This window comes from Chiloscyllium plagiosum, unplaced genomic scaffold (assembly GCF_037043375.1).
Source record: "Chiloscyllium plagiosum isolate Xiang-an unplaced genomic scaffold, Cpla_swu_hap1 HiC_scaffold_14, whole genome shotgun sequence".
Lineage (NCBI taxonomy): Eukaryota > Metazoa > Chordata > Chondrichthyes > Orectolobiformes > Hemiscylliidae > Chiloscyllium > Chiloscyllium plagiosum.
The window spans coordinates 96,562,749-96,579,277 of NW_028270152.1; the positions used below are offsets into that span (position 1 = coordinate 96,562,749).

The 16,529-nt window shown below is 40.7% G+C and overlaps 1 non-coding gene across 1 annotated transcript; it reads right to left on the reverse strand.

Annotated features, from left to right (window-relative positions):
• Positions 1 to 138: 138 nt before the first annotated feature.
• Positions 139 to 212, reverse strand: trnat-agu (transfer RNA threonine (anticodon AGU)). Its single transcript has one exon. It is a non-coding gene; the product is annotated as a tRNA-Thr (tRNA).
• Between the last annotated feature and the right edge of the window lie 16,317 nt (positions 213 to 16,529).

Consider the following 16,529-nt stretch of genomic DNA (forward strand, 5'->3'; position numbering starts at 1 on the left):
ATATATAAAAAAAAACACATGGTATTCACTGTTGGAACTTAACCTAGATCACCAAATCTTAACAGGGTGAAAGTCCAAGACGCTGAGTAACTTTTGCAAAGACTTGAAACACCAAGCCCAAATATGAACGCAACAAGTAAGCACCGCTGGGAGTTGAACCCAGGATCTCTTGTTTACTAGACAAGCGCTTTAACCAACTAAGCCACGGCGCCACAGTAAAGAAGCTCTTACTCATCCATATGTGGAGTTGCTTAACCACTTCCTCACAGTACTTGGACATGTGTTTTGGGATCAATGTTGCTCTCAGAGAATTGCAATCAATCCTCGAATTTTCAAATACAAACAGTTTACAGCTGAAAATTCTCTACTGAATAGGCACAGAAAAACATAATCTCTTCTTGCATTCATTTAAAACTGGTATTTTCACCTGGTTAAAGTGACAGGAGAAAGAGGATGTGCTCATTCTATCGGGGCCCATGAACCACGTTAATACACACAGAGGGAACATCACATCAAGAGGAACAAGGTCATTGTGGTGAATTGACTAGGTGTAATGTGTAAGTAAGTATAAACATTGGGCAGTAAAAGCTGACGCAATGGCACCGACATTGAGTTTTGCACCATGTGTTCCGCGCTCACTTCCTGCATTATGCCTCCCAGGCATCATTGTCTATCACTTTATTTCACTGTCTTCGTCCACGTCTCAACTTATTCCAAACGATTGCAGATGTCTGAAAGGAACCTTTAAATTTTCGAAACGGATTCCTGGAGTATAGTCGTCACTCAATGGGAAAGGATTCACTGCATATCCAGAATTACCACAGTGATGGAGGGGATGAATTATTTTCCTCAAGCTTTCAACTCCTCAGCACAGACATGATACCGCTCGTGGGGAATTTCCAGGATTTACACTCAGCGACACTGAAGGATCAGCGAGAGACATCCAACTCAGAAAGGTGATATGATTGGAGTGGGATTAGTGGTTATCGTTTCCCGTGTATCTGCTGCCTTTGTCATTTTCTACGGATGGAAGCAATTACTGACCGATTCTGGCAGGATCTGGGTGTGTGCTCTGCATGCAAGTAAAAATTTGTTTTCATTCTAATAATTCACAAAAAGAGAAATAAATCTTCATTACCTGAGTGGGAATTATATCCAGGTCTGTGCGATGCAAACTCAGACTCCTGAACAGGGACCTCCTGTGATGCTGACTGTAAAACTTACAACCTGACTTGATGATACTCTTGTGTCTTTCGTTGACTCCATAACAAACTTCAGCTGCAAAGTTGCTCACTCCAAGTTCATATTATCGCACTGGATTTCAATGTGAAGCAAGTGAAGCTGTGCTAATCTGATGTTGTTCAGCAGATGCACTGCAGGAAGGCACAGAACAGGCTGGTGGTCATATGGTCTCATTTTGACGCGCTGGTCTCCGGTGAGCGGGCAGCACCAATAAGGGTGTCGTGACACTCGTCTGATTCCAGATCCCAGTCTAGAAATGACCAGAGTTTTCTCGCTGAACTTGTTCAGGGTCTTGAAAGGAAGGGGCCATGACTCAGATTATTAAAGTACACTTCACTGGAGTGGATCATGTAATCGCGTAGTGACTGTGAATACAGCAATGGAAACGTCCAGCTGACATGTAGGCAACACTGAAGGAGGCAGGTGAAGACGAATGTGTTCAGTTTGCCAGTGAAAGGCACTGCTTCACAAAGTGTGACGTATTGAATTAAAGCAGTGACGCTAATTATCTTTGCTGGTTCTTCACCTTGGTAATCTTGTATCCCCCCGATATAGATGTCTCCATTATATATGGAAAAAATGAGAGGAAGTCGACGGTGGATCGGCTCTGTTGTGTAATGGATAACACGTCTGAATTTGAATCGGTCTATTGTAGTTTTGAGTTCTACTTAGCTCAATTGCAGCATGCTGCTTTGTTGAAGTCAGTCATAACTGGATTTATAAATACATTAATGGCAAAGAGGAGTCTGCGAAGAGTACCGGGACACCATAAAAATCAATAAGCCCGTCTCTGTTTGGTGCTGCTTGAGATGGGGGAGATATGAAACCTGTGGTTTGTATGGACGTTACTGTGGGGAAGGACATCGTACATAGAACATAGAAGAATACAGCGCTGGACATACCCTTCGGCCCTCAATGTTGCGCCGACCTTTGAACTAATCTCAGCTCATGCCCTTGCAAAATACTATCATGTGCTTCTTCAAGGATTGTTTAAATCTCCCTAATGTGGCTGAGTTAATGTCACTGGCAGGCAGGGTATCCCGCGCCCTTACCACTGTCTCAGTAAAGAACCTTCCTCTGACATCTGTCTCAAATCTATCAAATCACAATTTGTAGTTAAGTACCTTCGTACAAGCTGACGTCATCATCCTAGGAAAATGACTTTCATGTCTACCTATCTCATCCTCTGATCGTCTTGTCTGTCTCTATCAAATCCCCTCTGATCCTTTTTCTTTCCGATGAGAACAGACCCAAGTTTCTCAGCCTTTACTCATTAGGCCTTCCCTCCAGACCAGGTATCATGGTGGTTCAGTGGTTAGCACTGATGCCTCATAGCGCCAGGGACCCGGTTACAATTCCAGACTCGGGCAACGGTTTGTGTGGCGTTTGCACCTTCTCCCTGTGTCTGCGTGGGTTTGCTCCGGTTTGCTCCCACAGTCCTAAAATATTCAGTTCAGATGAATTGGCAATGCTCAATTGCCTGTATTGCCAGGTGCATTAACTGGGGCAAATATAGGAGAATGGGTGTGGATGGGTTTATGTTGGGAGGGTCGATGTGGACTTGTTGGGCTGAAGGGTCTGTTTCCGCACTGTAGGCAACCCAATCTAAATCTCCTCTGCACTTTTTTCCAATGCTTTCACATTCTTCCCGACATACATCCGCACTAGCGTTTTGTATATTGGCAGCATGATATTGTGGCTCCAGAACTCAATCCCGCTACAAATGAAACCTAACACACAGTATTCCTTCTTAACAGCACTCTCAACCAGGGTGGCAACTTTCAAGGATCTATGCACATGGACTGTAAGATCCCTCTTCACATCCACACTACCAACAATCTTTTCATTGACCCAATACTCTACCTTCCTGTTATTCTTCCCAAAGTGCATCACCTCAGATTTAGCTGAATTGAACTCCATTTGCCAGCTCTCAACCCAATTCTGCAGTCTATCCAAGTCGCCCTGCAACCTGTAACATATTTCCAAACTGTCCACTACTCCACCGACTTCAGTGTCATCTGCAAATTGACTCATACATACACCTATGATGCATCTAAGTTATTTATAAAAATAACAAAGTACCAGAACAGATCCTTGTGACACACCACGTGTAACTGGACTCCAGGTTGTATATTTTCCATCAATCACCACTCGCTGCCTTCTTTCATGAAGCCAGTTTCTAATCCAAATTGCTAAATCACCCTCAATCCCATGCCTCTGCATTTTCTCAAACAGCCTATCACATGGAACCTTAACAGAGGATTTACTGAAATCCATGTATACCACGTCAACTGCTCTACCCTCATCTACATGCTTGGTCACATTATCAAAAAAAAACTCAAAGAGGTTTGTGAGACAGTACCTGCCCTTGACGAAACCATGTTGACTATCTGAAATCAAATTATTGCTTTCCAGATGATTATACATCTTACCTTTTATAATCCTTTCCAAAACCTTTCCGACATCAGAAATATGGCTCACTGATATATAATTACCTGAGTCATCTCTGCTGTCCTTCTGGAACAAGGGCACAACGTTTGCGATCCACTAGTCCTCTGATACTAAACGTGTAGACAATGACGACTCAAATATAAAAGCCAAATGCTCTGCTATCTCCTCCATCGGTTCCCAGAAAATCCTCGGACAAATCCCAACCAGTACAGGGGACTGGTCTACTTTCACTCCTTCTGGAATTGATAATACCTCTTCGTAACTAACATCGATCCTTTCTATTCTAATATCGCTAATTTCATTCTTCTCCCCGACATTATTCTCCTTTACCTGAGTGGAAACTGAGGAGAAATGCTCGTTTAGTTCTTCTCCCATCTCCACAGGGTCCCCACTCAACATCCCACTTCTGTCTTTGACTGGCCCTATTCCTACGCTAGTCATCATTTTAATCCTCACATACCGACAGAAGGCTTTAGGTTTCTCCTTTATTCTATTTGCTGATGAATGCTCGTGTCCCTTCTGTGCGCTTCTGAACATTCCCTTAAATCCTTCCCAGCTAATCGGTAACACTCCATCGCATCATCTGAACCACCTTGTCTCTCAACACATAAGCCTTAATCTTCTTCTTCACAAGAGATGCAATTTCTGTAATAAACCATGGTTCCCTTACCTTTTCAATTCTTCCCTGCCTGACCGAGACATACCTATCGAGGAAACGCAATATATGTTCCTTAAACCAGCTCCACATTTCCATTATCTGCATCCCTCGCATTTTGCTGCCTCATTCCATGCATCTTAACTTTGCCTAATCACATTATAATTGCCCTTGCCCCATCGATAACGTTTCACCTGTGGCATGAAAGATGTCGTCTGTGGGGAAATAGATGTTGTTGTCTTGAAAACAAAAACTGTGTTACAGAGGAGGAAGTGCCAGATGTACTGGACCGGAGAAAAGTTAATAAATCCCCGTGACGTGATCAGGTCACACCACAGAACTCTGTGAAAAGTGAGGCAAGTGATTTCTGGGTCACTTGCGGAAAATTGTGTCATCGATAATCACAGGTGAGGTGCCATAAGACTCGGCTGGCTAACATGATACCACTAATTAAGAAAGGAGGTAAGGAAAGGCTAGGCAACTATAGACCTGTGAGTCTGACGTCGGCGGTTAGTAAGTTGTGGAAGGAATCCTGAGAGACATGATTTTGAAAGGCAAGCTTGATTATGGATAGTCAGCAATGGCGTGTTGCGTTGGGAAATTATGTCTCGTTAAATTGAATTAATTCTTTTTTGAAGAATTAACAAAGAGAATTGATGAGGGCAGAGTGATTAACGTGATCTATGTGTCCTTCAGTAAGGGAGGTCGACAATATTCACCATGGGAGACTAGTTAGCAAGTTGAGGAGATCCAAACATTTGGATTCAGAACCAGCTCGAAGGTAGAAGACAGAGAGTGGTGTTGGAGGGTTGCTTTTCAGACTGGAGGCCTGTGACCAGTGGAGTGCCACAATGATCAGTGCTGTGTCCTCAACCTCTTGTCATTCATATAAATGATTTGGACGCGAACATAAGAGGTACAGTTAGTAAGTTTGCAGATGACACCAAAATTGGAGGTGCAGTGGACAGCGAAGAGGGTTACCTCAGATTATAGCAGTATATTGACCAGATGTACCAATGGGCTGAGAAGTGGCAGATGGAGTTTAATTCAGATAAATGGGTGGTCCTGTATTTTGGTAATGCAAATCTTATCAGAACTTATACACTCAATGGTAAAGTCCAAGGGAGTGCTGCTGATCAAAGAGACCTTGGAGTGCAGGTTCATAGCTCCTTGAAAGTGGAATCACAGATAGATAGGATAGTGAAGAAGGCGTTTGGTATGCTTTCCTTTATTGATTACATTGAGTACAGGAGTAGGGAGGCTATGTTGCGGCTATACAAGACATTGGTCAGGCCACTGTTGGAATATTGCGTGCAATTCTGGTCTCCTTGCTATCGGAAAAATGTTGTGAAAATTGGAAGGGTTCAGAAAAGAGTTACAAGGATGTTGCCACGGTTGGAGGATTTGAGCAATAAGTAGAGGTTGAAAAGGCTGGGGCTGTTTTCCCTGGAGCGTCAGAGGCTGAGGGGTGACCTTCCCTGAGATCAGGGAGTCCAGAACTAGAGGGCAAAGATTTAGAGTGAGAGGGCACAGATATAAAAGAGACCTAAGGGGCAACATTTTCACGCAGAGGGTGGTACATCTGTGGAATGAGCTGTCAGAGAATGTGGTAGAGGCTGGTACAATTGCGACATTTACGAGGCATTTGGATGGGTATATGATTAGGAAGGATTTGGAGGGATATGGGCTGGGTGCTGACAGGTGGGACTAGATTGGGTTGGGATATCCGGTCCCCAGGGAAAGGTTGGACCGAAGGGTCTGTTTCCATGTTGTACATCTCTATAACTCGAATACTCTATGTTGTGCCCAGACCCGACTATGCCAGTGCTCCTTTGCTCGTCGTGAAACATTCTGAAATTTCGGATAGTTATTGTCTTATTGTCGTCAGCAAAACCGCAGTTGCCTGTTCCTGAGCTCACATATTTTCCAATTGACATGGCTAACACAAATCCAATTAGCATCAGTGATTACTGCAATGGTAATCAGATCTGGCTGTGTGTGTGTGTGTGTGTGTGTGTGTGTGTGTGTGTGTGTGTGTGTGTGTGTGTGTGTGTGTGTGTGTGTGTGTGTGTGTGTGTGTGTGTGTGTGTGTGTGTATGTGTGTGTGTGTGTGTGTGTGTGTGTGTGTGTGTGTGTGTTTTCAAATATAGAAACACATACAGAATGCAGCGATTTCATTTCTATATTAAACAAGAATGTATATTTTCAGAGGATAGTATATCAGCTGCAGATAAACAATAACTAACGAAAACATAACATTGGAATGCTGACAACTTTAATCCTCTCGTGCAACTTCCACCACAAACTCTCAGAGGCAGTGACAAAAAACAACTATGATGTCGTTGTTGCACATGAAGCATGGCAAGGCAGTTCAGTATTCCCTGCCCATAGGAATCACTGAGATTGTTCTGTTAACTTTTCAGGATATTTTGCTGTCATTGGTTGTGTCAGCTTTGTTTTGCTGGACACTGCATCGACAACGTGGAAAACCCTCCTGCTGAACAAACCAAACACCCAGGAAACTGGCCTCGCCTCAGAATTTATCGTACTATGAGTGACAAAGAACTACTAAATTCCAGTATATTTTAAAAACTCAATTTATTCTTTACCTCTAAAAGTGAACATTTAGCAAAACGATTTACAACTTTAAGCCCAGTTTCTCTTAACTAATTTTTATCGGCCTTCAACTGGACAGCTACATACTTTCCCAATAACCATGAATTAAAACTACATCAACTTAATTTCAAAACCACACAACGGCTCTCAGTGACAGTTTCCATCTCCCTTTGGCTGTAGGTTTCCCTGGGTCATCTTCGATATTTTCGTGCAAGGATGTTTCGTATGAAAAAGGAACTTCGAACGGGAATAATTTGTGGACAGTTTACTCTATCGATGACATTTAGTCTCACTCTGTCTAACTGTCAAAATGTACGATTCTTTAATGTCCAAGCATTGGATCGTTTCAGTAGTATGATATTTACAAAACAATAAATTCAAAATAATATGTTTTTAATTTGCTGGGGCATATTTTAAACAGATTTTTTTTATCAATTTAAATCATTGGAAAAATAACAACCAAAATTTGGGTCTTTGTTTCACAATGAAATGTGTTTTTTTTTTCAAATGTCCAGTACACTCTGATACTGCTCGTCATTCACTTGATTGGTACCTGCAAGCTCGCATTGCAAAACAGTCTTCACTCTCTTTTTAAGGTACATTTGACACCCACAACTTCTTAACATCTCCCCACTTACGAAAAAGATATGAACCATTACAGTGAAAAGATGCTTTTTTTTCAGGTTTTAACCACCATTACAAGGAAAGGCGTAGGGCCTTAATGTAATTTCATATTAATTCCTGCGCGCGTGCGCGAGCGTGCACACACACACACGCACATATATATATAAAAACATTGTTATCCGTTCAATCTTATCTGTAGTTTTTCTGTTAAATCAGCAATAACGCATCTATAACCAAATTCTTATGAGCCATAACATGTACAATGTCTACATTAAGAGTCTGCAGCAAAAGACTACAACGGATAAAACTCATATTCTTCTCTTTTATTCGTTTTGATCTGACATATCGTTTGTCACATAAACATTAAACTGTTGGAAGGCCAGTACGAAACTCAATAATTCTTTTTTTCGATGGTAGAGTATTTTCTCTGGTGAGGTGTGGAGTTTAGTGTGCAGTAAACAACTGGCGTTTAATTCCATCATGATCTTCGAACAGCTGTACAGCTCCAACGCGTAAGTCGTTGGTGTCCAAATTGCATGACAGATACGATGTAACAAGAACCTCTCCTCTGCTTTCGTGAAGGTTGATTTCCTTCAGTTTATTACTAGTTTTGCTTCTCTTAATCGTTCAAAGAGCTCTGACAACTGCAGCATGTGATCTCCCCATGACTCACTAACGATCACTACATCATCTGGATGGACTGCACAATTTATTAACGCAGCCATAAGCCATAAGGTCATGAGCCTTTGGAATGTGGCTGGTGCATTTTTCATTCCAAAGTTCATCAGTTTGAATGATATAACCTATGTGGGGTCACAAACGCTGAAACCTCTTTGTATTTCTCTGAATAAGGTATCTGCCCATCACCACGCAGTAATTCTCACTTCCTAATGTAACTGGCTTATCTAAATTTCTCGATAAAGTCTGACTCGGTTTAGTGATATTTTCATTGAGCTCCCATTCACCTCCTTCCACACTTGCGTGGCTTTGAGAGGATTAATCCTATAGGGGTGTTGTTTCATCAGAACAGCATTCCCTACTTCCATCCCATGCACAATGGCATTAGTCCTCCCCGTGTTATTCCTGCAACTGTCGTCATACTGCTGCTATCTTTCAACTGCGTTTCTTTCTCCTGAGACGGTTAGCTCACTGACGCGTCACAGTACTCAGGGACTTCCTCATTGTTTCATTTGCGGTCCATCAAAATCCCCATCATCTGAATTTGTTTTCTCATTCTGTGGGGCAGTAATTAACTCTCTTTTTTTCAGTGCCCTCTCTCTGTTGTAACAAGGTTTCAACATATTCATATTACATGCCCGTCACGGTTTTCTCCTATATGTATAAGACCATTAGACCACAAGAAATAAGAGTGGAAGTAAGGTCATTTGGACAATCGAGTTTTCTCCATCATTCAATCATGGCTGATGGGCATTTCAATGCCACCTACTCGTATCCCTTAATTCCTGTGAGATTGAGAATTTATCAATCTCTGCATTGAAGACATTTAATGCCATCGCCTCCACTGTGCTCCGTGGTAGTGAATTCCACAGGCCCGCCATTCTCTGGCTGACGAAATGTTTCCTCATTTCCTTTTTAAGTTGACACCCTCTCCGTCTAACGCTGGGCCCACGAGCCCTAGTATCTTCACTAGACAGAATCAATTTCTGAGCGTCCACCTTTTCCAAGCCATCTTGTAAGTTTCTATTAGATCTCCCCTCAATCGTCTGAACTCGAACGAATACAATCCCAGTATCCTCAAAGATTCATCGTTTGTCAGACATACCATTCCAGCAATCATCTGCGTGAATCATCTGCTGGAGAAGCTCTCCTGCTAGTATGTCATTCCTGAGGTTGGGTCCACAACAGGACTCAGTATTCTAAATGGGGCTTAACAAAGCTTTATAACGTCTTCGCAGCAACTCACTGCTTTTACATTCCAACCCTCTCGAGAGACATGACAAGAATGCATTTGTTTTCTTAACCACGTACTCAACCTGCAAGTCACTCCGCAATGAATCGTGTACTAGCACTCCAAGATCCCATTGTGCCTTGGCTTTATGAATTTCTCACCGTTCATAAAAGTCTTTGCCTGTGTTCTTTTTTCCAAAGTGCAAGACCTCGCATTCTCTCCCATTACATTTCATCAGTTATATCTTGTACCATACTCCTAAACTGTCCAAGCCTTTCTGTAGCCTCCCCAACCCCTCAGAACTACCTGCCTGTTCACCTAACTTTGTATCATCGACGAACTTCGCCAGTGTGCCACCAGCCTTTTAATCCAGATCATTTATATATAAAGTGAAGCTGGGTCCCCAACACTGAATCCAGTATCTTTATGTGACAGTTTTTCCTGACTCAACTTTTCTTCTTAATTTTATAGGGATCACTAAAGCTGGCTATTGAGTAAATGTTAAAACTGGTTATACGTCGTCCCTACGGGAAAACGTCCGAATTTCAGAGATTTTATCTGCCCCCGTGCCTTTCTACACTGTGCCACTTCAGGTGTTGTTTAACTAACTCACCTACCCGATTTTAACCCTGCATCACCTCCGATACATAATCCAATCGCGCGATCTCCTACTTTGGCCCTATGAATTTCTCTGTAATTATTTTCAAAGGGCCTCTCACTCCATGTCCGAATATTATGTCAAAGGGCATAAACCTAGGAGATTTGTTTTGGGGTATGCCCAATGGCAGACAATGCAAATAGGATACTTTTATCTCAACCATTCGGGCAGCCCAGGAAGTTCCCATTTAACACGGTATTCAGCGTCTGATGCCTCCTTTCTAAAGCTCCCTGGGATTCAGGATGGAACGCACTTGTTTTAAAGTGCTGTATTCCTAAGCCATCCACCACTTCATCAGATAGCCGAGTAGTAAAATTTGTCCTCAGTTTGATTGAATATTCCTGGGTGGCCCATACCATGTGAAGAAAGCTATTGATTCCACGACCTTTATTTTTTTTCTTCTTCCTCCGTAATGGAATTGCCTCGGCAAATCTGTTTGCCATTTCCATTATGGTTAACAAGCACTGCTTCTCGCTTCTAATTTGGGGATGGGATGTGCAGAGTTAGTTATCACCTGCATGATAGCTTCTTCCAATGTGTTAATAGGCGATAAAATTGCTGTTTTTATTACTGCTGTGGCTTACGTAGCATTTGGAACATATGACATGTATGGCAAACGTTATTTACATCCTAATTGCATTCGAGGCCAATACGAATGCTTCCGTACCTCAGCATGAATCGAATTTCCACACAGTTGACTTCGTACTGGTCGTTCATGTATTACCCATAATACTTCCTTTATCGTTATTTGCTACACAAGCTTGTGCATTTCGGCCCAGTTCTCCCCAACGCTCTTCTGCATGGTGTCCATGTTAAAATAATAACCATCAGGAATAAACTCTGACTCATTTTCTGAGTTTCCGTCAACATATATATCTGTTATTGTCTCGTCTTTCAGTTGTAAGTCCATTAGCTTCCATTTAGTCACTTCTGCCTGACCAGTTCCAGTTTTCCTGAACCTTTACATCAAACAGTGTGCCCGCTAATTGAAGCTCAATTTCTTCGTCTTTCTCTTTATATTCTGTTTCGTGCAGTGACCTATGATAGCGGGATCGTTTTACAACACAGTCTCAAAGCATGCCAGGTTACTTACCTTTTAACTCTTCAATTCCCTGGTCTCCCTTGGTGTCTCCACAACACTGGTGGCACTCCCACCTTGGATACTGATCAATAGATCCCAAGAAAAAACTGTATTCCTGGAACTCACATTCGATCACTACTCCAACTTGTCTTGAGTTTGCTTTCCAAACTGATCTTACAATATACTCTAAATTCCTGCCCAACTATCCCACAAATTTCCGTTCTCTCGGGTAACATGTCAGAACGTGTGCAAAAACATTCACCTCCAGATTCTGTATCTCTGAAAATGGTAACATAGTTCCCTTCTCTCTGTGTTCTTTCTGAGTAAACTTTACCCACAGCGATGAATTATTTTTAAGATCAGGGACTCACTCCATACCCAGCCCGTACATAAGCTGTGCACTAACCAGTAGCTCCTCGATTTTACTTGGGGTTTCTTTTACTCTATTCACAAATGCCAATGGCTTAGCCTCTTCCATCACATCTTTTCCCACAGTGGCTTAAGTTAATGACCAGTACAGTGACTTCATGTGTCCTCCTTTATCACAGTGGAAACACCTGCCGGATATCACTTCCTGTTCCTCCTCTTGGGATTCTTTGTTAACTTGTTTTAGACTAGTGCCAACGTGCTCTTAACTTTGTTTTGTAGAGTGAGATCTGTACTTCTCCACATTTCTGTCCTTTCAGGATGAATTTCTTGTCAAAAGCTGAATGTTGCCTTGTGCACCAGTGCATATTCATCTGCCAACTCTGCTGCTATTCTCGCTTATTGGTTATTGTTCATCCACACAAATTCTTGTCATCTCTGGAAGTGACTTCTTCAAAACTCCTCCAGAAGGTTAATCTCTCTGATAACCACGTCGGCCTTGGCTATTTTAACTACGGCACCCATCTATCAAAATTACGATTTTTAATTCTCAACATAGGTCTGATCTTGTTCCTTCCTTACATTTCTAAAGGGCTGTCGATACATCTCTGGTACGAACTCATAAGTAATCAAAACCAGACTGCTTGACATCTTCATAATCACTTGACACCTCAACTGACAGCACTGTAAATACCTCACTCGCTCTGCCTACCAACCTAGTTTGAACGAACATTTCCCACAATTTCAACACTCCAAATGCCGAGTCAATTGTTCAAGTGAAATAAAGAAAGCTTCTAAATCATTCTCATCAAAATGTGGAAGCGTTGTAACATATTTGTGTGTATCACAATCTTCTCTCTTCATATCCACATGGTTAACTTGACTTTCCTAGATATGGTGCAAATTCTGAAGATTAAATTCTCTCTCCTTTTCTCTTTATTTTCTCGCTCTTCCTTTATCCCTGTCTTCGATGTCTCCTTGTTCTGCTCAGCACCTTCTCTTTATTGCTTTTTACTCTATTTCCCTTCTCTCACTCTTTCTGTCTCTTCTGACTTCTTTCTATCTTTTATCTCTCTCTCTCTTTGTGTGTCTCTTTCCTTATCTTTATCTTCTAATTCCATTTTCCGAACATGTAATTTAAGTGTTTTTCTAACTTTGTTGCACTTGTTTGCTTCTCTGATACACCCACCTGCTTGATTAACTGCCTTGCACTTTCAGTTTTACATTTGTCCTTGGTTAAACCACATTGTAACCTCTTTGCTAATTTAACATTTGTGCCGTGTTTTTGTCTTTCTGTACTTTACCAACAAATTTGGGAATAGTCTTCAAATCCCAGAACGATGTTTGCAATATTAAGAGCCATTTATCTCACTTTCCATTAAACCAAACACAAGTAACCGAAATTAAACTCTCACCTTCATTTTGTTTTAAAGATGTGGGCCACTAATTGGCACGTGTTTACATTTTTTTGGACCTTTCCAACCAAACATCAACGCAAACCTCTCCAAATCCAGATTGGATTTGTCTAAAACCGTCGAAATCATGGACTCGAGCCCCAAACTGTTTCGACACGGCGGTGAGCACTTCTGCTAAATAAAGAAATCACCCAAAAAATCTCATTTCTCTTCATAATCTGGTAAAGTAGGAGTGACAGAAAACTCTTAATTTCCACTGTTAAAAAAACAATTTGTTACTTAACTCTAAAATTCATCATTAGACAACAAACAATTTTAACTCTAAACCACATTATCTTAACATTATCTGCCTTGAAACCCAAAATAATATACTGATGCAAATAACGCCCTAATTAAAGCCACGTCAAGCCACGAGAACATTTCAGATAACATACCATAATAAAATAATTAGAACTAAAGAGAAATCAACATTGGTAAATAAGAAAATACCTGAGGCATAACACAGAAATAGAAGTGAGTGAGAATAGATGAGATCAAGAACAGAACAGCAGAGTAGAATAAGAGAATTGGTAAAGACAAATGGAGATTACGATTCCAAACAAAAGACATAGAAGAGGAAAGATCTGAAGAAAATAAGTGTACAGGAGTAATCCGATAAGAGAGTAAGATCGTCAGAAGGTATGAGAAAAAGAACTGAAGAGAATTAGAGCACAACAGAATAAGAGAATAAAACAAGAGAAATCAAAATCTAAGGAATATAAGATAATGTCGAGGAACACACTGAGATAAATGCAACTAAAGTAAATGGGATTGACGTTTGTAAGTAGGAAGTGTTCGCAGTTGTGCAAAGTGTGAAAATAGATGAAACCGCTGTGCCAGATGGGATTTATCTGAGGATTGTCTGGGAGCCAGCGAGGAGAATACAGAGCCTTAATTTTGATTTTTGTCAAAGGAATCGTGCGAGACGACTGGAGCGTTGCAAATGTTATTCCATTGTTCAATAAGTGGAGTAGAGGCAACCCTGGTAAGTGCGCATTTCTTGGCTTATGGGTAAAGTATTGGAAAAGGATAGAAGTGACAGGATTTATTACCATCTGCAGAGGAATAAGTTGATTCAGTATCAACAATACAGTTTTCTAAAGTGTAGCCATGCGTCAGAAACCTTATTGAGTTCTTGAGATGGTGACCAAACGCGTGGATGAGATTGAAACGATTGATGTGGTGTATATTGATTTCATTAAGGCGTTTGATAAGGTTCCAGACGGTCAGCGATTGCACAAAATACGGAGACATGAGATTGAGGGTGATTTAGCGGTTATGGACCAGGATTTGGCTGGCTGGAAGATGACTGGTGGCAGGTGGTGCTGGTTGGAGAGAAATGTTCATGGCGGGGATCAATTATTAGTAACGTCGAGCAATGATCTGTTTTGGGGGTCACTGCTGTTTTTGTTTTTTTTTGCAAAGAGGAAGATGCAGAAGGCAATGTCATTAAGTTTGTGGATGACACCAAAGTCGGTGGAGTTGGGGATAGTGCTGAAGAATGTTACAGGTTACAGAGGGGCACAGATACGCTGCAGAGCTGGGCTAAGACGTGGCAAATGGAATTTAATGCGGAAAAGTGTGAAAAGTAGAAGGAGCAACAGGAATAAAGAGTATTCGGATAATGCTAAGATTCTCCGTCGTGCAGGTGAACAGAGAGAGATGGGTCTCAGTGTACCTGAAAGTTGCCATTCAGGTTGTTAGTTTTGATAAGAAGGCATGCGGTGTGTCAGATTTTTTTACTAACAAAAAACCATTTAAATGCTCTTAAATTTGAGGAATCTACAATTGCTGCAGAGAGTACATTCCACGCTCCTACGACCCTCTGAGAAAGGAAACTATCTCTCACATGTGTCCTACATCTCCCACCCCTCAATTTAAACCTATTTTCTCTCGTGTTAGTCATCAGCATCAGAGAAAAGAAACTCTCACTGTCTACACTATGTAATCCTCAGATTATCTTGCATGCCTCTATTAAGTCACCTACAACGTTCTTCTCTCGAACGAAGCTGCCTCAAATCCCTCAGCCTTTCCTCATGAGACCTTCACGCTGCACCAGGCAAAATCCTTGCAAATCTCCTCTGAACCCTGTCCTTCCTATAATGCAATAATCAGTAGGGTAGGTAATACTTCACTTGTTTCGTCCAACATGGGGATGAAAATAAAAAGTGTACGATAGATGGACTTCAGACATGGGCGACTTGAGCAGGGCAACATCGAGTTTCGAAGGGTCTATACTGTGCTGTATTGTTCTATGTTCTGAGTTCTAAGAAGAAACTCAGAGATTAAGAAAATATTTCTATGATGTAATAACATAATAAGAGCATGAGTACAAAGCAGAATGAGCCCAAACGACAATGAGATAATAACATATGAACAAGCAAGACATTAGGGATTTAGAACTTAATAAAACTATAATAAAGAATATAAGAACAAAAGTGAATTAGAACGGGACAGATTAATATTGTAAGATAATGACAACATAAAGTATTATGCGAATCAGAACATAAGTGAACATGAAAATAAGAGCATTGCAGAACAGGAATCTAAGATAATAAGAGCGTCAGAGACAACATGATAAGAGCATATGACACACAGAAGGAGTAGAATAAATACGCAAGACATTTTATGAATATTAAACTCAGAACAGAAGAGAATATAAACACAAAACAAAGGAGAAAAACAACATAAGTGAATACGAACATAAGAGAGGAGGAATATATGAATTTAACAGAACAAGAACAGAAGGGCGTAAGAACATGGGAGAACAAGAACAGAAGTGCATATAAAAAAGAGTGACAGAGTTCGAGATCAAAAGAATAAGAACATAAGTGAGTAATAAATATGTGAAGAGGGATATAACGGAAGAAGAGAATATGAGAATGTAAGAGATGGAGAACATAAGAAAATAAGACCAGAACGAAACGAAAATAAAAGTTATGAACAGCTTAAGGGAATATGTACAGATGCAAATACGAAAACAAAACACAAGTGAGTAAGCAAATAAGAGCGTGAGACTGTGAGAACAACAGTGAACAAAAACATAAGGGAACAAAAACATCAGACTATAAGTCAATATATGAATAAGAACAGAAGAGAATGGGAAGGTAAGACAATGATAATGTTAGAAAGTTTGAGCAGTTATATATGCAAAGAAGAACAAAAGGGAAGAAGGTGATAAAGTCAGAAGAACCTATGCGAATAATAAGATAAAAGAATGACAATATACGAGTATAAGAGAATAAGAAAATAAGAACATTTATGAATACGCAAATATGAATATAGAATAAAATACATGAGATTTAAATCGAAAAAAAAACATAAGTGAGTACAAAAATAGGAACATAACAGTATAGGATCACCGTGGAATAATTAAACAGAAGAACAGAAACAGAAGAGCATGAGAGAATAAGCACATGAACCAGAGAATTACATAAATGGAAAATACCAAAATAAATGAATTGGAACATAAA